Genomic DNA, 21,164 nt, shown 5'->3' with positions numbered 1-21,164 from the left:
TCTGTGGATCATTAACATAGAAATAATGGATCGGATGCCGGAGTCAACGGCCAAGTGGTGAAAACTAGAAATGATGGGACACAAGAAGACAATGAACGAGGTTTCTAAAATAAAAGTACTGGGGGGAGGGTGGGATGGAGGAGGTGGGCCGCTGACAGCATTGGGGAGAAGCCAGGGATGCAGCCTAAGATGTCAGTGGAGCACTGCCCATGACGCCCAGGACCTCTGCTCTATTCACTAAGAACTTGCAACAGCCTGAGCACAGGATCAAGGAAAGCGATGGTTGCCAGCCGAGGCTCTAGGCCAACCTGGAAAACAATTCAGGAGAATTTGTTTATTTTCTCCAACAGCCCCACAGAAAAATTATGGACCCATAGTATCTAACCTTCTCAAAAAAATTAGTGATGGGATCACGAAATGTTTCACCTGATCTCAAGACTCTTATTTATGATATTTATTGAGTGGTTATTATGTGCCAGGCATTCTACGGGGTGATCCTTGGGCTACGTAAAAATAGCTTATCTTCACCAAAACCAAACAAGCAAAAAACTTAAGAAGGTATGACTATTTTTATTTCATACATAAGGAAACTGAATCTGAGAAAGATTAAATTGGACAAAGAACCAGTTAGTGGTGTGACTAGGTTTCAAAGCCAAGTCAGTTTCATTCCAAAGCCAGTGCACTTTCTTTCCATTAAACTAACAGCTTCTTTCTAGTTGAGGCTGGGGGGTGGGGTGGAAGGATTCCAGGATTATCTTTAGGTTGTAAGATTTATATTCAAATTTCTTAAACTAAAAAGATTAATAACTGCATCTGTACTTATGCAATTTCAAGCACCAGTGGTTAGATCAGAAAGTATTTTCCAAGAACAGCAAGGAGTTTTCTTAATAACTCTGGGTTTGAAGCCAGCCAGGTCTAGGGGCGGAATCTCTTGGTATATATTTGGGCACCCAAAAGATAAAGAGCTAGGGGGCAAGTATTTGCACTCAGAGCAAGATATATCTTTCCCTTCAAGAGTCTCCATCCCAACACTGATCAGAAAATGGACACCAGCTCTCTCCTCAAGGAGGGAGGCAAGGATTCACTGCAGGGGTCTTTAAGCCGCCTCCTCCCAGCTGCTTGGGGCTTCCCTTGTTGGATTGGGGTGGTCCTCCCACCCCCACCTGTCTTCTCTTGGGAATCCTTGGAGTTTGTGCTTATGGACCTGGTTATGGGTTAAGGAGCCACTGCACTTCTTACTGAGATGCAACTACATTCCAAACACCACCCAGAATAGGTGTCCAGGGGAGCATTTGTCTTTTCTCCTTTGTGTTGCTGATGTCACATAAAGAGTCAGAAGTCTCTTCAGAAATAATCTTGGCCTCATCTTCCATTTGTTCCAGTCACCCCAAACTTATCTCCCAGTCACAAATATACCTCAGTTTTAAACTCCTTTGTCTTTGTAAACTGTTTCTTTCCACTGAGCACCCAGAGTCTCTGTCTCCATAGAAAGAAAGGCAAACATGTGCCTTTTCCTCTAAGTGTCAAACTATCAGTCTTATTACTGTAAACAGACTCAACTGGAAAGCTTGGTTTGGAACTCATGACTCAAGGCTAGCTCTTAGGATCCACCCAAGAGGAGAGTCAGATAAAACTCCAGAAGACTGCAATCAAACTGGATGAAAAATGGAGGAAAAAAAAAAAGACTATCATTATACTCTGTGGTGGGGAAAAATAAGATGATTTTATTTTGGAATTGAATTTTCTCTGATAACCAGGGGCTGGCAATCATTTTCAAGTTGGCTTCATGAATGTGTAACAAAGCTACAAATGTAGCTGTTTTAAGGCTACTCATTAATTTATACTTAAGTTTTTACTGGGAAATTTATTCCGTTGACCAATAGCTTTAAAATTTTTAAGAATAATAGCTGGAAAAATGTCTAGGTGTTATTATGGGTAAATATTATACAGAATGCCATACACTAAAGTTTAAAATAACAACCACTAGCATTTATTTAGCACTTGCTACACATCAGACACTGTTTTATGCAATACAGAGAGTAATACCTTTATTCCTCCCAAAGACCTGGAAGGTTAAGTGCCAAAGTTACCCCCCACCCCCCATCCCCCGGGATATAGCTGAGGGAGCTACAGCACACAGCAAGGTCAAATGCATTGCCCAAGGACATGCACAGCTGGGATCCTAAGCTGGCATCCAGGCCTGAGAGTTCTTATTCCAAACAATTCATCACTCAAGTCTTCATTTTTCACATATTCTAACACTGAACTATGATTGATTATACTTCTGTTCACATGACATGAAATGCGACGGAGCCCATGTATTAGTAACAAGAAGTACATATCAAATAAGACTTCCTTTTTTGTTCATTCTGTAACTCAGTGAACATTTACTCACTCTCTACTAAGCCTGGGCTGTTCCGTGCCAGCTACTCAAGAGACAAAAATGAGTAAAACACAACCCTGGCTTCTAGTGGTGAAGCTGTAAGAGGTCAGAAGTTTAAAACCAATTGCTTTGCTCCTCTTGCTCGCTCCTTATACCTTCAGGCTGCTCACCTTCTTGAACCCCTCTGACTTTAACATCATTCCTATAACTTAATATTGTTAGCGATGTTGGAAAAACATAATAGAAAAAGGACCCAATTACTATTATACTATCCACTTTAATGCACTGTCATCCAAGCACACTCATTCACATGCCAGGCTCATTAGTAATGAATTTGCATTGGATATTCCATTCAGGGTAATTTGTAAGAGAGGGATCAGTAGCCACCATTTTCAGAGGAAACTCAATGAAGTTCGGGTCAGTTAGGTGTTATACCCCAGGCCACAGTGATTTGCAGGTTAGGAGTCCTTACCTGAGTTTACAAACTCCAAACTCTTTCCACTAAGAGAGAATATGTATCTTCTTTACACAACCTGCATGTAGCTAGTCTTTTCTATTGAATATGGCTTCCTTCCCTCCCTTGGTAAGACTGATCCTGTGATACAGTATATACAATACTGGACTCAATGGATCTGGAAGGAAACTGGAAAGTTTCTTCAGCTGGCCTCAGTGTTGAGGCTGGAGCCAGCCTGAAGCAGCCCAAATCCCTGCTTCTCTCATCTGAGGCCCACCTTGGCCCCCTGAGAGATTTCCTGAGCCAAAGACACCTCCCAAGCAGCAGACAGCCTCAGCCAAAACTGGTGTCTGTGCTAGGAGCACGTGTCTGTGTGTTTGAGGAGAGGGAACAATCCTTCAGCTCTAGGCACAGGGTTTGCTCCCACATCCTCTCAAGCCTTGAGTTCAGGACCATTTACACTGCACACGCTGGCTCCCAGAGCATCCTGCCCTCCCTCTTCACGGAATTTACTGGTGGGTACCAGCTCCCTCCTTGAGGAGGCCAGAGCCCAGGAAAATGGTGTGGGGCCAACTCACCACACCCACTTCCCCTCTCAGGTACAGTAATACAGTCTGGTTTTCCTTTTTTGGCGGCTCGCTACAAATTTCCATGTCATTTCCTATTTCAACAGCTTTTATCCAACCCTGGAATGCAGTCAGAAAATGTTATCCTTGTTCAAACTTCCCACTTAAATATGAAAGGATTGGGCTGTAACCTTCTTTGGCCTGAAACTCTGTCTTTCAGTTACATTCTTAGCAGCATTTAGCCTAATAACAAAGCTGAAATCATCAGTCTAGCTCTGGATCTCCAAAATGAATGACTGCCTCTATGAAGGCAAAAGGGAGAGGCCACTCATGGCAAAGTGAGGAATGATCCTTGAATGCGGTATCCTGACCTTGAATCCTAAAGACTGAGTTCTGCTTTTCACCATGCCCTGAGTCTCACTCTGTAGGGCTCTGAGTTTCAGAGATGTCCTAAAGTATCATTTGTCTTTGTGAGTGTGTGCTTTTCCACACACACACAAACACACACCCTAAGTTCCCTCCCTGAGTCAAAGAATACATGTAATAATTAGTCCTGACATTTCTTTTTCCTTCTTCTTCTTCTTCTTCGTCTTCTTCTTCTTCTTCTTCTTCTTTTCTTCTTCTTCTTCTTCTTCTTCTTCTTCTTCTTCTTCTTCTTCTTCTTTCTTCTTTTCTTCTTCTTCTTCTTTCTCCTTCTTCTCCTTCTTCTTTTTAAAGATTTATTCATTTATTCTAGAAAGGGAGAGAAAGAGAGGTTGAGAGAAAGAGAGGGCAACAGTTAGCAGAGAGAAAGAGGGAAAGAGAATCTCAAGCAGACACCCCATGGAGCATGGAGCCCAACATGAGGCTCAACACCACAACCCCAAGATCATGACCTGAGGCAAAATCATGAGTCGGGAACTCAACCAACTGACCCACCCAGGGGCTGCAGTTCTGACATTTCTTAAGTACATGTGACTTTATTAGGTTATTTATTTTCATTTATTTTTTTAAATTTTTATTTATTTATTTATTCATGAGAGACACAGAGAGAGGCAGAGATAGGCAGAGGGAGACGAAGGTTCCCTGCAAGGAGCCTGAGGGGAGACTCAATCCCAGGACCCTGGGATCACGACCTGAGTCAAAGGCAGATGCTCAGCCACTGGGTCACCCAGGTGCCCCTTAAATGCTTTGTCTCAAACTCTCAGAATGACCCTAATTATCCCCATGTTAAAAGTGAAGAATTTGTACCTCAGCATGGTGAAATAACCTGCCAATGTAGCAAACATACATGCCCAAAACAAGAGTCAGGACTGGGGACTTAAATAATATTAGGTGTTTTTTTTTTTTTTTTTTGAGAGAGAGAGCATGCGTGTGAAAGCATGTGTGTATGCACATGCAGGGGAAAGGAAGAGAGAGAATCCCAAGCAGCCTCCCCAATGAGTGTGGAGCCCAACACTGGGCTCTGTCTCAGGATCCTGAGATCATGACCTGAGCCAAAATCAAGAGTCGAACACTTAACCCACTGAGCCACCCAGATGCCCCAGTAGTGGGTGTTTGTGACACCTCAGTGTACTGCCCATCAGGCTACAAAGAGAACTACTTGATCCAAGTGGAAAGTAGAGTGGGAAATTAAAGGGCATTGACCCTGTTGAGGACCTACTCTGCACCTGACACTCTAGTCAACATTCTATATGCTTCAAATAATTTAAGCTTATAGGATAAGCTGTTACTGTATCCAACTGCCAGATGTCCATAAAGTTTTGTGGTATGCTTGGAAAGGAAAGATCGAGGTTCAAACCAGGTCTGTCTGATTCCCAAGTCAGTGCCTCATGATAAAGAATGCTGTGACTAATTTCAAAGCTGACTTTAGGCTGAGGCAGTTTATTACGTGAATGGTTCTATCTGTTCATGTATGTCTTCCAAAGTGACCTCTAGGATCCAGTCATAGGAGATAGGTTTTGCCCTGTCATTTCTCTGTCAAATGGCTAAAATATGAATCTCTTGAGAGTATGCATCATTTAATCAACATCTAGTTTATTGTCTGAAAGGAGAATGAGCTCAAATAAGTATTAGATGAGTGAATGAATGAATGTGTTTCTCAATATATTAACATTTTGAATTCCAATACCTTGATACAAGTTTTCATTAAGTGAGTCTCTTGATTGCCTCTACCAAGTTTATGTCACATACTTGCTCAGATCAATTCATCAATATATCCCAGACCTCTTGAATCAGAATCTCTCAACTGAATCTGCTGGAGGTCTGCATTTTGAGATGGCAATTCCAAAGTATATAAGGTTTGTGACCACTGCTATGGAGCAAATCAGCTGAGCAAACTCATTTCCTTTGGGCAATGGGAGCGTGCAGTAAGCCTGGAGCCTCCACACCTTGGATGGGTCTTACAGAAGGTAGAGGAGAGAAGAGGAATTCTATAGCAATATCTGACCTGTGGCAAATTGAGCAGTAGGCTGGAAATGAGTGAATTCCTTGATCTTTTTTTAAATCTTTTTCAACCCTAATTGATATTTAGTTTTGAAATTGTGAATTTTTTTTTTTAGGAGAAGAATACATACAATTTAAAAAGTCAGGGATGCCTGGGTGGCTCAGTCAGTGAGGCATCTACCATAGGTTCAGGTCATGATCTCAGGGTCCTGAATCAAGCCCACAGTGGGCTCCCTACTCAGCAGGGAGTCTGCTTCTCTCTCCTCCCGCCATTTCTCTCTGTCTCAAATAAATGAATACAAATCTTAAAAAACTTAAATAATAAGAAATAAAAAGTCAAATTATGCTAAAAGGCATGTAAAAAATCCCCTCTATTCTCTTTCTTCCATTTTCTCCTCCTCAGATGTAACCATTTTTAACTTTTATAAAAGTTATCTCTTTAAAAACTATCTCAGTTTTCCTAGAAACACATGCATTTACTCACATATATTGGTTCATCACATTTAGACTTTATTCGTTGTATTTCAATAAATGAAAATTTTAGCTTTCTTACACTCTCTCCTTTCCCTCCCCCATATAGCTAATCACAGTCTTTTCACTATTAGATATTGTGATAATTGTTCAGTACTCAATCAAGTAGTAGACTATGATTACACATCTTTTCTTGTACAAGCTCTTTGTTTTCCTTGGGGTTAGTAAGTACCTCATTTAAAAAACATTCTATTTATCTATCCCTCATTAAGTGTCCCCTCACCTACTGCAATCTTTAGAATATGTCCCTTAATTTTGTACATGATCAAGTCCATCAGATAATTTATCATTTTTATTATTTTTTAATGTAGATAATCCTACTTTAATGTAGATAATTCTCCATCTATCTCCTCCAACCTCTTTAGACTTTCACTTCTCTTACTTTGGAACTTTCCTTGGCCAATTTCCTTTCTTTCTAATCTGTACTGGATCCTGGTTTTGGTATCTTTTTCTTTCCTTATTTAGTCTTCTTTTAATGGAAAACTCCCTCCAGTAACTTACTGAGAAAGAGAATATCGTAGTGAAAATGTTTGAGGCTTTGCCTGTCTGAAAACACCACTAATCTTCCATTACCTTTGATTTGTAGTTTTTAAGGACAGAAAATTATAGACTGAAGATCACTTACTTTAAAATTTTAAAGGCACCATTTTCCTCTATCTCCCAACAGAGCTGTTAGGAAGTCTACCAGCATTGTGGTATTCTGATATCTGATCACTGTTATGTGTGAATCTGTCTTTATTTTCTATTTGGAAATTTTTAGGTGGTTTTGTTTCAAATGTGTGATGACATGGGTACTTCATGCGCCCTTGCAATTTGAGATGTTTGCCTTTTGGTTTTGTTTTTCTTCCTTGATCATATTCCTCTTTCATATTTTTGTGTTCTTTTTTCATATTTTCTATTATATTTATTCTATAATTTCCTTCCCCTTTTTTCTTATTGCCCATCTATTTGTCTATTTGTTTTGTTTTATTTTCTGGATAACATCATCCAAATATTTTAGAGGGTTTTTTAAATTGAACCTATTATATGTTTTTTATTTTAATTCCAAGATAGTTAACTTACTATTTTAATTCCCCAGAGATTTTTAAAACACCCTGTTCTAGGTTGCAGACATTGCTTGTCTAGTTTTGTCTAAAATAGACTATGTATTTCTTTTTCTTATTTTTTTTTTTTTGTTGTGTTGGGAGATTTTCTAAGATATTTCAGTTAGAAATATCTTTAAAATTTTGAAATAATCTCTTAAACCTGTAGGTACAAGAGTAGTTAAAAAGTTACATGTTCATATGACCAATATTTTACATCTATGATACATGGAATGAGCTTTACAAAATGCCCTGTGAGAAAAAGAACCCATTTTGTTATTACCATGGAAAGCTGAATTGATTCTAATTGGGTAAATCTGGCGGTAGACACCAGGTGTCCTGAGCCCCAGTTTAAGAGTCTTCACCTTAATTAGAAAATTGGTTCTCAAAGATTATTTATTATTACAGTCAGCTAAACAGCTTAATGAAATCATGGGCCCCCTATCAGATCCATCAAATCAGAAATCCCTTAGTGTAAGATGGAGAAATTATATACATATCTGTATAAATTTTTTAAAGAAGTTTCCCAAATGACTACAAGACTAAGTTGGGAAACTATTGCATGGATATATTTTTGTACCCTTAACCCTTCTCAGGTGATGGTGACTAAACCTTTTTATCTGTTTCTCATAATAACATTCCCTCAAGACTAGCTCATTTGCAATTTGGAACAGAAGGGAAAGATTGCAGCTATGTCAAAAGTCTATTGCATCATTTTGTTATTGGATGTACCCATGAAACTGCACCAGTCTCCTTTGCCTTATATTGTGTTTGTCACAGGCCAAGAATAAAGGTCTTTTTCTGCCACGACTACATTTCATTTCTCCCTGTCCAGCCTTATCTGATGCCACCATTTTCCATTTTCTATCATAAGGCTCCTCCCAATACAAATACAGAATAATATATGGGCTAGATCAGTGTAAGGAGATCCAATGATACAGACAGTTTTACCTCAAGTACCCCCATTTTCTGCTCATTATATCCTCTCACCTCACATACAAAGCCCCTTCCCCCCAGTTGTTTTTACAGAGGTCTAACATAACATTCACCAAGAATGTCCCTGCCTCCTTGAACCATATCACAGTCGCTTGACTCCCAGCCTTAAAACAAACACACTCCAAATCCATAGTTGTTGAAGGAGACCAGTACTAACACAACTGCACAACACCCATTCCATTCCCTCAGCCTTGCAGCTGCCAAAAAAAATTGAGACCTTATAGTTACTAGCCCAATCTTGAACTGCCATTATAAATAAAATGTGACAGCAGATTTAATTGTTGAGAATCAGATCCTTAGTTACTTAGAACAATACTCGACTGGGGAATTTGCTGGAAAAAAAGAAGTGCTTTTATGAAACAGATCTCCCCTGCCTTACTTCTCATTGCAGAGTTCAGTGTACATGTGACCTAATATCAGCCCCTTACCAGGCAAAATTCCAAGGATGTGGAGTCAAAGTTGTCATCGTATGATATGCAACAGAATTACACTTTCCTCTGCCACACATAAAAGGGGGCAAAGGTAGAAAATAGGCCAGGCTTAGAAATAAAAAGGGACACTGTCACATGCAGGGAATTTGAATTAGAATAGGATCATCATGAAATGAAACTTGCAATGACTAATTTCAAGTCGGTAAAAAGACCAGGTAGCATTTGTACCATGGCCTCTCAAAGAACGTTCTAAAAAAAAAAAAGTGCCTAAAGAAATGGTCTATACATGTGCATAATGTTTATTCTCAGAAATGTAGGCCAATCCTCTCTACACATATCATTGTGCACAGTAACACGCAGACTTGGGGGTAGCCTAAAACAAAGCATCCAGTTCTCCTTGGACGTCAAATTCCAAACCTAAGAACTTCAAGAACTTGTCTAAATGTTCTTGCTCCTGAGAACAGAGGCCTTAAGAGGATCTGGACATATTGCCTGGAGATCACACTCAGAAACCCCCTAAGAGCCTAGAGAAATAACAGACGCTTACCTATCAGTGCCTTATAGATCATGGTCCCCACGAATGAAGGAGGCATTATTCTGGAAGACATTAGAGTGCTAAGAGATGAGTAAACCTTTGGGCCATAAGTGTGAGTAAGAGGATGAAGAATTAATAGGAAGTGAACACCAGACTCGGCTTGCTCTTGTGGTTTCCCCATCTCTGGTAGGCACATAATTACTACCACCTAGTTCAGAATTGTGTAACTGGTGAAACCTAGTTCAGCATAGGACAGGTGTGAATTCCCACCTGCAGGGCACCAGAAGTCACATGGGAATTCGAATGAGAGCTGTCGCCGAGAATCTCAAAGGGGCCGAGGGCGCCTCCAACCACCACCGTTACACATCTACATCTGCGTATCTTTTTTTTTTTTAATTTTTATTTATTTATGATAGGCACACAGTGAGAGAGAGAGGCAAAGACATAGACAGAGGGAGAAGCAGGCTCCATGCACCGGGAGCCCGACGTGGGATTCGATCCCAGGTCTCCAGGATTGCACCCTGGGCCAAAGGCAGGCGCTAAACCGCTGCGCCACCCAGGGATCCCCCTGCATCTGCGTATCTTAACCCGCAAACAATAATGGCTTATATTTGCATAGCATTTTGGAGCGGTGCCCCTCTTGGTCCTTGCTTCCATGCAAGTCTGGGCAGGGCTTGGTGGTTCCATTCTATGGGGGGGCAACTTCCGACCCAGGAAAGCTAGAGGAGTTATCTGAGATCACCCAGCTGACAGCTGAGGTTCCAACTTTGGTTTTCTGATCTCAGAACCAAAAGGGGTTTTGTTTTGTTTTTTGTTTTTGTTTCTTTTTTTCCAGTCAATGAAGAACATTTTGTAAAGTGTGTTTTTTTTAATTTTTATTTATTTATGATAGTCACACAGAGAGAGAGAGAGAGGCAGAGACATAGGCAGAGGGAGAAGCAGGCTCCATGCACCGGGATCCCGATGTGGGATTCGATCCCGGGTCTCCAGGATCGCGCCCTGGGCCAAAGGCAGGCGCCAAACCGCTGCGCCACCCAGGGATCCCAATAAAGAACATTTTGATGGGAACCAATTCTGAATTGGTCTGTGCCTCCAGTCACTAACATCACCGCCCCACATCCTTCCGCATCACACTTCGTAACTAGGAAATGAGCGGGATACTCACGGCCAGAGCAGGCCATCCACTCACCCGAGTAGCCCCACTAACGTGCAGGAGAGTGGTCTGCAGAAATGGCCCACCTTGCGGCCTGGCCCAGGCCCCCTGGCTCCCCGTGCGGGCGGGACGTTCCAGGCGAGGGCACCTCGACAGGATGCAGGGCGCCTGGAGGTTCCATCATCATGAGTCCCAAGCCCCAACTCCGACATCATACAAAAAGCAAACACAGTGCTGGCCTCCTTCGGTGTGAAATCCTCCCTCCAACCAGCTCTGACAGAAGTGGCCTCTGGGTGCCCGGTCTGGAGGAAACGGGATTGGGTCAACCCACTGGCCTTTTCTGGAAACCCAGGAACCAGAGCCCTTCCTCCCCCCGCGATTCGTGCGCAGCGCTGAGAGCATGAATCTTGGATGCCGTTGCAGAAGGAACCACGAGCCATTTATTCTTAGTCTAAAATTGGCAGCTTTTACGTTTCGGGGAATTTTTAATAGGACTAGCAGAGGAACCAACATTGGGGATTATTTTCTCAGTGTGGGGTTAGATGTGTAATGCATATGTTTGCCCTGAGGACCCTAAACCACATTCTATAAAACTCTGTTAAAATGCCTTTCTCCTCCTCAACTATTAACATTTTCCTGTGCATATTGTTCATTTGTAGCAGTCCTGGCCAAAAGTTTCTAAAGCTACGTTCCCCCACAGACCATTATTTTTGTGCTAATTAATTAGCGAAACCAATATCTCAGATATGAAATTCCAAGCTCTGGTTACTGGGTTTGGCTGAAAAATCTGTTTTTCTAATTATTGACTACTTTCTGCTACTTTCCGTCCACCACCTCAGTTCTTGGCCGGAGCTAGCGCCTGGGAGCTGGGGAGGTCTCCAATGGCAACCCAGCTCCACATCCAAGGGGGGAGTGGGAGGAAGAGATTGCAGCTGTCAGAGTCACTGAGGATTTGGGAGGAAGGAAGGGGAAGAGAAAGAGTAGATTTGCCGGGCAGACTTAAAAAGGAAAAAGACCTTTTGACAAAATTTCAGGGAGGTGTAATCCTAGAAAGTTACTAAATATCCTTCCACTCTTAGAGGCAACACAGTCTTCAAAAGGTATAGATCAAGGGGAAAATGGGAACTGTTCTCCTTGGGAACAAAATCTGCATATATGTTTTTGTGTTCTTATGCCCTTGATTGTTTGATTTGGTTTTATTTCTGAAATCCTGGAGCTGCCTAAAATTTTTTTTTTCTCAATTGATAGGAATTTAGGCAGATTGTTCTCTCATTACTCTCAGTATTTACCATTTTTGTTGCATATCTGATTGTTTACATTTGAGGTTACATACACACATATACATAGACACACATGTATGCATGCATGCATACACACGTAAACACACACACGGGAGAGGTTTTGAAATCTGCCTAAAATTTGATTCCATAATCTGTCCACCAGATTAGGAGCTTTGACAGAACACAAGAAGCAGTGATTTGTGAAAAATAAAATACTGTGGCATATTTTTACCCTGCTGAGCTGAAGCAATCCAGTAAGCCACTTATCTATCACCTAAAAATCAGACAAATACACTTGGGCATATCAGTAAAAAATAGGGATCAACATAAAAAAAAACATGGGGAAATAGACATATATGTTTACCTCCCATGTTTATTATATATTTATATAGTTATAGCTATAGTGGTGATGCCAAATATTTTTTTTTCTCCTGTATTTCTTCCCTGATTATAATGATTTTTTTAATAAAGGTAGCAGGGAAGGTCACTGATGTTCCTTGAACGTAAGCCATGCTGCAGGCACTGGGCAGGCTGTCCTATGTCTGCTGTCTCGCTGTAACTTATAACAGCCAAAGGAGCAGCATTATCCCGAGATAGCACGTGAGTACACGGATGCTCAGAGGTTACATAATGTGAGCAAGGTCAACTTCCTAGAACATGATGTAGAAGAGACTTGAACTCAGCTCTGTCTAGAAGAAAACCCAGGCTTTCTCTCAAAACAGGCTTCTTGCAGAAACAGTCACCCAACACACCTCTGCATACAGTTTTCTCTTAAAATTAAAATTGTGCTTTTAATTCTTCTGTATGTTGACTTCTAACTCCCAAAGAGCAGTCTCTGAGTATATACAAAAGCATCATCGCCATAGGCCTCTTTAACACTGGTCAAATGGGGAAGGTCATTCCTCGGCAGCAGCCAGTAAGTCAGGGCTTTAAAATTAAGCAAGAACTTTGTCGGGGTGTGAGGGGCCATAAAGAAGGGGAAGGAAGGCCAGAAATGACAGTCTAAGTAAGAACAGGCAGAGACAAAAGCTATGGAATTGTCTTGGCTGAGGGCATTTTCTTTGCCTCTGGAATCCACCTGACTCGTCAATGTTTGGTGGCCTCCCTGGCACACGTTAAGTCACCACTTGCCAGACGGGGCCTCCAGCACCAGAGACTTTGTCCACTCACACACAACCCCACGGCAGCCAGTTCTCCAGTACTCTGATAAATGAATCCGTGATCGTAACTGGCAACCAGTAAAAGGGAAACTCCTCTCCCTCACCCCCAGATGATGTCTCCACTTTCAACAGAACTTTGAAAGTTTTAGGAAAGTAACCCAGGTGTCATTGTAGGCATCGTGGGAGAAATTCTTTCATTATTTGCATTTTAAGTATTTCCCATATTTTTATCATCCTTGTACCACCAGTATGATTTTGTCATATTCTATTACAGGCTCAGTATTTGTCTTTAATTCTTTATACTGACCCCCTATGTTTATGTTTTATGTTGATCCTTATTTTTTACTGATATACCCAAGTGCATTTGGCCAACTTTTAGGTGCTAGCTAAGAGGTTTATTGAATTGTTTCAGCACAGCAGGGTAAAAATATGCCACAGTATTTTATTTTTCACGAATCACTGCTCCTTGTATATTTCTTTAGGTTTGTTTTTTTATGTGATAGTTAAGTGATTTATTAAGTGGTCTCAGCTAGGCAGGGTAAAAGCATGCTAGAGTTTTGTTTTTCCCCAGTCACTTTCTTCTCAACCGGTGGCAATGAAAAGGCAACGTCCCAGGATTTTATTTGCCTTCTGCTATCTGGTAAAAGGAGGTATGAGAAAGAGAAGTTTGACAGCAATGGTTTAATGTTTTCAAGACTAATGGACAAATTAGGTGTTATACAAATGAAGCACGATTGTCCTTTCATCTTTTAATAATAGCTATCGCTCCCCTGACGGTTCTATATAGCAAGCACAACTATCCTCACAACAACTGTATGGGGTAGCGACTGTTATCATCCTCATTTTACAGATGAGGAAAGTGAGGCCAGGGAGGTTAAGTAACCTGCATGAACACTCAAAGCTGGTGAGTGGAGGAGCCAGCATGCACACCCAAGCACTCTGACTCAGAGGCCATTCTCTTCGTCTTCAGCGTATAATGCTTCTCTATTAAAATATAGCAGAAAAACGCATTTGTAAGCAACTGGAAGATGGCAGGCTACTACGTAAAATATTATTTTGTGAGGAAGATGAATGCATATTTTCTAATTGATTTCCTTCAGAGGACTCTATTTCTCTTCCATCGTATCCTGACAGTTTTGCAGACGTAGCAGAATCAAAGATTATTGGGTATTTGCCTGTGGTAACATCAACTTGGAGATGCTAGACACTCTACCAGTAACTTAACAGATTTTACTCTTAATGATATACTAATTGTAACTTCATATTGCCCTGCTTAGAATGCACATTATTGGTGAGAGTCCACAGGGCTGTCACACAGAGTTCTGCAGGGGCTGATTCTCAGCCAGACACTTTCCATCATTTTTTTTAAGTTGATAATCCAAGGGGCGCCTGGGTGGCTCAGTCAGTTAAGTGTCTGACTGTTGATTTCAGCTCAGGTCATGATCTCAGGGTGGTGAGATCAAGCCCCACGTTGGGCTCCTCCACACTGGGAGTGGAGCCTGCTTAAGACTCTCTCTCTGTGCCTCTCCCTCTGCCCCTCCTCCCTAGCCCATGTACTTTCTCTCTCTCTCTTTCTAAAAAAAAAAAAAAAAAAAAAAAAGCAATGGAGAACATTCTCTTTATATTTCCAGTGACAATAAAAGGGATACAGAAATCATATTTGAACCTTAAAATGACAAATACAGAAGAATGGACAATTATAAAGCAAAGGCTCAGGAATTGAGTTGTTGGAGTAAATGCATTTGCACATATGCGAATTGTTTTGTTCAAGTATAGCCCATCCCAGGGGAGAGGGATACAGCCACAATTCCTGGAAAAATGTTTATTCGAAGAAACATAGCCTTGGTGTCATTTCTCATTAGGGAGAAGGAGTTCCCCTTATACTGGACATTACTTTTCCCAACAAAGGAACCAAGTAACCATCTTCTGTCAATACTAGACCTTGGGCAAGACTCTACTTTGAACAGAACCAAAAAAAGGAGAGCAGAGCACTTGCCTTAGAGAGAGACAAATAACTGCAGGCTCTTCAGACTGAAAACGAAGCCATTTCACAGAGTGATACAGCTGAATAATAATAATAATCAGTATGATTCAAGAGAGAGATCTGTGGCCATGCACATTTCTGACTGCTTGCGACATACTAACGCCTTCAATGTTCTCAACAGTAGTAGGTATTCGGGAGAATTTCTATCCTCATTTTGCAGAAAAGTTAAGTAAACTGCCCCAAATCACAGAACCAAGATTTGGATCTGGACCATCTGTGCTCATGCCCACAATATTATGCTGCTTGTCAGGAAAAAAGAAAGTTTCTATTTTAAGTGAAGTTTGAACTAAATATGAAAACCCAGTGGACATAAGCAGAGAACGTGAACCAGGTAAAGCACTTAGAAGATCAGCATATCCTAAAAGAAGAAGAGACATCTGGATGAGAAAGAACAAAACTATCCTCTTACCTTGTGCAAAAGTTTCAAAAAAAATTCCTAGTTCAGAGGTGACAAAGTGAAACAGGGATAGAGAGGGGGAAGTTGGCAGGAAGGAAACATTAGAAATAAATATCAGAACCTCAAAGGATAGAATTTGCAATGTGCTATGCAGAATTTTATTTCAGTAAACCATATTTCTTGTCATCCATAACTCTGTTCTTGATGGATCCTTTTGTTTTCTGAACAAAATGCTGAGATATGACTCGGTTATTTCAGGAGATAGATATTTAGGCTGGGCAGACCTATATGACGACGGGCAGTCACAACTGGAGAACACAAGCGTTCAGCAGCACCCATTGGGGAATGTGGCCTCAACAGGACTATTTCTGTCTGGCTATGCTCTGTATTTTACAAAGTTACTCAAAGATCTCATGTCATAATAGTTAAAGCTTTAATACACGCCAACAGCCAAAGCCTGGGGGCTGGGGCAGGATAATCATTTTATTCATTGTAAGGCTAGATATGATAATTAAGTTATAAAGAACTCAGAGGTGCCAGGGCAGAACTATCAAAATCATAAACAATGATTAAGCAGAGCCTAAAAAGAAGCAAAGACAATCAGGCTTTCTAAACAGAACAGTAGGCTACAGAGAAATGTGAGAGCAAACATTAGGCATTAACTGGGGACTTCAGGGTGAATTCCTGACTCCAGATTTTGTAAAACACTGAAATGCATTCCAAAAACAGGTAACAGAATCTCGGAGTCTGTGACTTTTTATTTTGAATCTTTTGAAGTAAAGAATACACTGGCCTGGGGTGGTTTTAACAGTCTTTCTTTGCAACTGGGACTGGCTTGGCTGGGGTCTCCAGGTCCGGGAAGGCAGGCGATGGGCCCTAACTCCCACAGAAGCCCAGCAAGGGGCGGCACACCCCCCTGGCAGCAGGCTCTGCTCCTCGGCTCCTCGGGCCATCGTCGGAACCCCGAATGGTGCCAAGAGCAGATTTTTATTTTCCGATGTTGTCAGTGAAGTCCTGTCTTCCATAAATGTAAACTAGGCTTAATTAGGACTTTTATTTAGAAAAGAAAAAAAAAATGGGTTCTTTCGGGGAAAGATTTCTAAGGACCTCCTTCAATACCGTATAGCAAAAACACAGAACATGCCATATGAACCCCGCTTGGGAAATTCAAATAAGGAGCTTTAGAAACATAACGTGATTTGGCAAGAGCGTGATTTGAATGTGGTTGTGAGGTCCCACTAGCAACATATGCTTTTACTAAGCTGCGCTATTCCTTTTCTTTCACAGCCGGAGCTTTTAAAACGTTACTTTATATTTTCTACGATTATCATTCTGAACCCAAAGTAGTTAACTCTGAATAAAACTATCCTATTATGAAATTAGAGCTTGTCCTGAAAGGGGGGGGGGGGAAGGCGTTTGAATTTGACCTCTTTCCCTTCTCTCCACCCTCTCCAAATACACTCACAATAACCGAAGCGGGGTTGGGGGGTGCGCAGAGGGGGAGAAGTCTGCTTATGATTATGAGTTGAACTTTGAACTGTTCCTATTGTTCCTGCCAAGGAGTTTTGAATGCTAATGTAAAAAGATATATATATATATACATATATATAAAGTTAGATCTGCTAAGGTATTTTAAGAGTCTACTGTAATGCACCAACCTTTTTTTCCCCCTTGCTTCATTGTTAAAGATAATATGCCTATCTAACAAAAATGCTTTCAAGATGTAACCATATTTTGAAATGAGTATCATAATACATCCTTTGCAAGCCTGGAATTTGGAAACAAAGAACATGCTTTAATCTGTTTTTCTTCCTACCTGATGAGCAGGGCGACAATGCTGCCGGAGAGTTTAGACATGTCCCCAGTCTCATTTGCTTTTTTCCCTCTTTCTTCATCATGTGGAACCTGACAACCTTTCTTTCTGAAGCTACATAAATTAGACAGGGTGAAGACTATCAGCTCTCTTCCTAGCTCCAAAACAAGCCAAGACAAGAAAGGATGCCCTGGTTGACAGACAGACTTCCAGTGTTTCTGCTAAACCGGTAGGGCAGTAAGCTCCCCATGCTCTCCTCTCCACTGAAATCACAACAGAGGCTAGATCCCAGGCTTTATTTCACTTTTCTCCCTTTTACATAGTTAAAAGGCTATTTCACGTTATGTAAAAAGGGACGAAGAAGCCAAATGTATAGTCTTCACTGTGAATTCCCATTCTGTCTCAAAAACGCTTCCTGGAGTATCACCTCCCGCGTTGTCTTACCTGAGAAGCCCTGACTCAAGTGACTTCATTGGTGGAAATGGTGTTTGAACAGGAATGACTTGACCTTTCCCTGCTGAGGCCTGGGATGGCAAAAATTATCTGTGCTTTTTCAAAGAAGTAGAAAATGAATGTCAACCAAAGAAGAAAGGGCGTAGGTCTCAGTTTGTGGAGGGAGTGACACAGCAATATAACCATCTGATGAGGGGAGATAATCAGCGCTGTCCCCATGACAGGAGGGATGGGAAAGCCCCAAGGAAGGTACTCAGTGAGTAGAAGGCTCCCAATATATTTTAACTGAATCTGGATCTCAATTCTGTCTTTGAGAGCAAGGTTTCCACTTGGGCCCTAAGAAAACCTTAATTTTCCTAAAAGAGGTCTTGGTTAAGATTTCAGGCCATCAGAGGACAACTCAAGGATCTAGTTTATTCATAGAAAGCATTAGTCACCCTGAAAAACTTTCCATTGTCAACACCCTCGGGCCTCTAGAAAGAAGATCGCTGTTATGAATTGCAAAGCCTACCAATCTTCTCCAATAGTGTACAAGGTTGCATTAGGGGAAACCTGATCTCAAACAGAATAAATCTCTATTATTTCTAATAGACGTAGGTTACAGATGGGAAATTTCTAAACAATTATTTCGGGGTCTTGGTGGTTTTTTCCCCTACGTTCTGGCCCATTAGCGGTGGTATCTAGATTCCAACAAAAGCCCCCTCCATGGGAAGCCTATGGTTCCTCTTCTTCTAGCCAGAATCAGAACACTGGCAAAATTATTCCAACATTGTGGAATTTAGCAAAACCACTGCATTACTAGACAGTTATGTATGCAATAGTGTCTAATTGGCTAACTGCAGGAATAATAGATGGACAATTGTTACCTTCTGATGAAATCTGGATAGATGTGGCTTAAATCAAGCAATATGGTGACCCTGAAGTTAACATATAAAACAAACAATCAACAAAACAAAACAAAACAAAAAACCCCTCAGGCATGCCTGGGTGGCTTAGTTGGTTAAGTTTCTGACTCTTGATTTCAGCTCAGGTCGTGATCTCAAGGTCCTCAGATCCAGGCCTGAGTCGGGCTCTGCACTCAGTGGAGAGTGTGCTCGAGATTCTCTCCTTCCCTCTCCCTCTGCCCCTCCCCCTATTCTCTCTCTCTCTATCTCAAATATATAAATAAAATATATTTTTTAAAATATCCAGTTTTTCGTTCATCAGAAATGTCTAAGTTAGAGAAGATTTTGGACATTTTGAATTTGAGGCAAAAATACAGTTAACATATACTAAATACATTAGGCAATTTACAAATATTACCAAACTTCATTGTCAATAGAAGTGCACACAATATCCCTGCTCTACACACGAGGACACTGAAGCTCACAAAATTTAAATGAATTGCTCAAAGACATTCAACCAGCAGTGGGAAAGTTACAAATGAATCTAGGGTATCTTTATGCCTACTTAGACTCTCACAGAGTGACCTAGAAATTGTACAGAGATTGAAGGGACTGAGAGATGGAGAGAGACATTCATGCCCCTCTTTGCTTTTATTACTATCTATAAAGCATTAAGTTGTGGAGAGATTAGAATGCTGGGCCTGTAAACTACTCCCCAAATTGCTTAATTAATCTCTACCTCCTAAGTGATATTGCATATAATTTATAATTGCATTTTCCATAGCACCTTTGTGGCAGAACACAACTCAGAAGAGCAGAAACCTCTTCCTGGAAGAGCAGAGGGAACCAGCAGAATCAAGGACACAGTATATCGCCCTGGTCTTCCCTCCTTGGCATTCCCCAGGATCTTGCTATTAATTTCACATTCCCCAGGGTGGGTGAGAAATGAATTTTCTGTCCTTTCCATCAAATACCATTACTTTCTCCACAGAAATCAACCTTTAGTAGACACTTGCTTGCCATTCCAGCCAAATGTAATGAGAAAAAGAAAATAAGTGGTAACAAAATAAAATTAGAATGTGTCACAAGTCAAGAAAGTGCCTGGCTTAAATGGCTGACTCATATTTTTCCCTTAGCAGGATGTCATATGTTCATAGTTCTGAGGGCACTCTGTTGAATGGCCAGCAGAAGTCACTCTTCACAGATCACTACATCTGCAACTGGCAGGGGAAGCTGAAAGAGGGAGGTTGAAGAAGAAGAAGGAGGGGACACGGGCATAAGCATCAACCCGATGAATTTATTGGGATCCTACTATGTGCAAGACATAGCACAGTACAGAAGAAGAAACGTGGGTTTGGAAGCTAGGAAGCACTAGATGCAAATCCCAGTGTGAAGATCTAGTAGACATGTCCCATGGGGCACATTATTTCACCTTTGAATATCAATTTCTGATTTCAAAAACAGCAAATGCCAAAGCCTAATTTGAAGAATTGTCAGAAGGGAACAAACTTGCCCTTGCCTGTGTGAGGAAGACTGTCATTGTCACCAATACCCATTTTTCCCCACAGTTATTGATTAGGATTGTAACTACCCCACTAGAAACTAAATTTCTTACTGACCCTCGGAGGTGTGGTCATGCCAGTGCTTTCTTGCCAGTGGAATATTGATGAAAACGATGTGTGCTTTTTCGCAGCTTGATCCATAAAGTTTGCCTGCACTTCCCACCACCATCACACCTCCATCCTCCCTCTAGTTGGCACTGCAATGCACAAAGTAATCCTGAGGATGAACAAAGATGCCATTAGCCTATGTCCTGAATAAGATCTTAAGTAGGAGGACTGACACTTTCCAAGAACACTTTTGAGGCAAAAATAATAATAATAAAAACAAAAATAAAATATAAGGGAGGGGGCAATTTCCTTTAAGTATCTAAATTTTCAAAGTCTGTCTTTATAGTAGCTTACCTTAACTAATATACTCAGGCATTCCAAGGATTACAAATAGTAGGGTATAAAGCACAACTCCTTTTTTTTTTTTTTTTAAAGATTTTACTTATTTATTCATGAGAGACACAGAAACAGAGAGAGAGGCAGAGACACAGGCAGAGGGAGAAGCAGGCTCCACACAGGGAGCCTGGTATGGGACTCCATCCTGGGTCTCCAGGATCAGGCCCTGGGCTGAAGGCGGCGCTAAACTGCTGAGCCACCTAGGCTGTACACAACTCCTATTTTTAGAAGTTTGCAATCTAGTTGAGGATTTAAGACACACAAGTATCTGTACCTCAAGGCTGTATGTGGATATGGATTCGCTAATGCTATGGAAAAGATAATGCAATGTGTTCAAGAAAGGATTCCATTTTTCCTTTGGCCAACAAGTAATTCTATATTTTCCAGCTCTCTTTATATCTACATGGGAAAATGTGACTAGTTACAGCCAATAGAATGGAATGCCAGTGCTAAGCCTGGCTCTTCAAATGTCCAGAGAAGTCACATTGTCATGTCTTTATACTATCTACCACAGAAAGTCCACTAGAGGCCTCTGAGATGTAGGGGGTGCCATGGTGCAAGGCCTCCAGCTC

The 21,164-nt window shown here is 41.2% G+C and overlaps 1 long non-coding RNA gene across 7 annotated transcripts in view; it reads right to left on the bottom strand.

Moving 5' to 3' along the window:
- The window catches only part of LOC112921934 (uncharacterized), a 176,114-nt gene that overhangs the window by 11,708 nt on the left and 143,242 nt on the right, over nucleotides 1-21,164 (bottom strand). For 2 of the 7 annotated variants that reach the window (XR_011995565.1, XR_011995564.1), the window contains exon 7: nucleotides 1,968-4,135. The exons of 1 other annotated variant lie outside the window; for it this stretch is intronic. This is a non-coding gene — a long non-coding RNA (uncharacterized lncRNA). Of the gene's footprint in view, nucleotides 1-1,701; nucleotides 4,136-13,850; nucleotides 13,980-20,205; nucleotides 20,366-21,164 lie in introns of those variants that run through there. 4 more of the 7 variants (XR_011995560.1, XR_011995561.1, XR_003235344.2 and 1 more) reach the window with 4 other exon arrangements.

This window comes from Vulpes vulpes, chromosome 12 (assembly GCF_048418805.1).
Source record: "Vulpes vulpes isolate BD-2025 chromosome 12, VulVul3, whole genome shotgun sequence".
In the NCBI taxonomy this organism is placed as follows: Eukaryota; Metazoa; Chordata; class Mammalia; order Carnivora; family Canidae; genus Vulpes; species Vulpes vulpes.
Note: the sequence above shows the minus strand (reverse complement) of the source record. Positions and strands in the feature narration are given on the sequence as shown.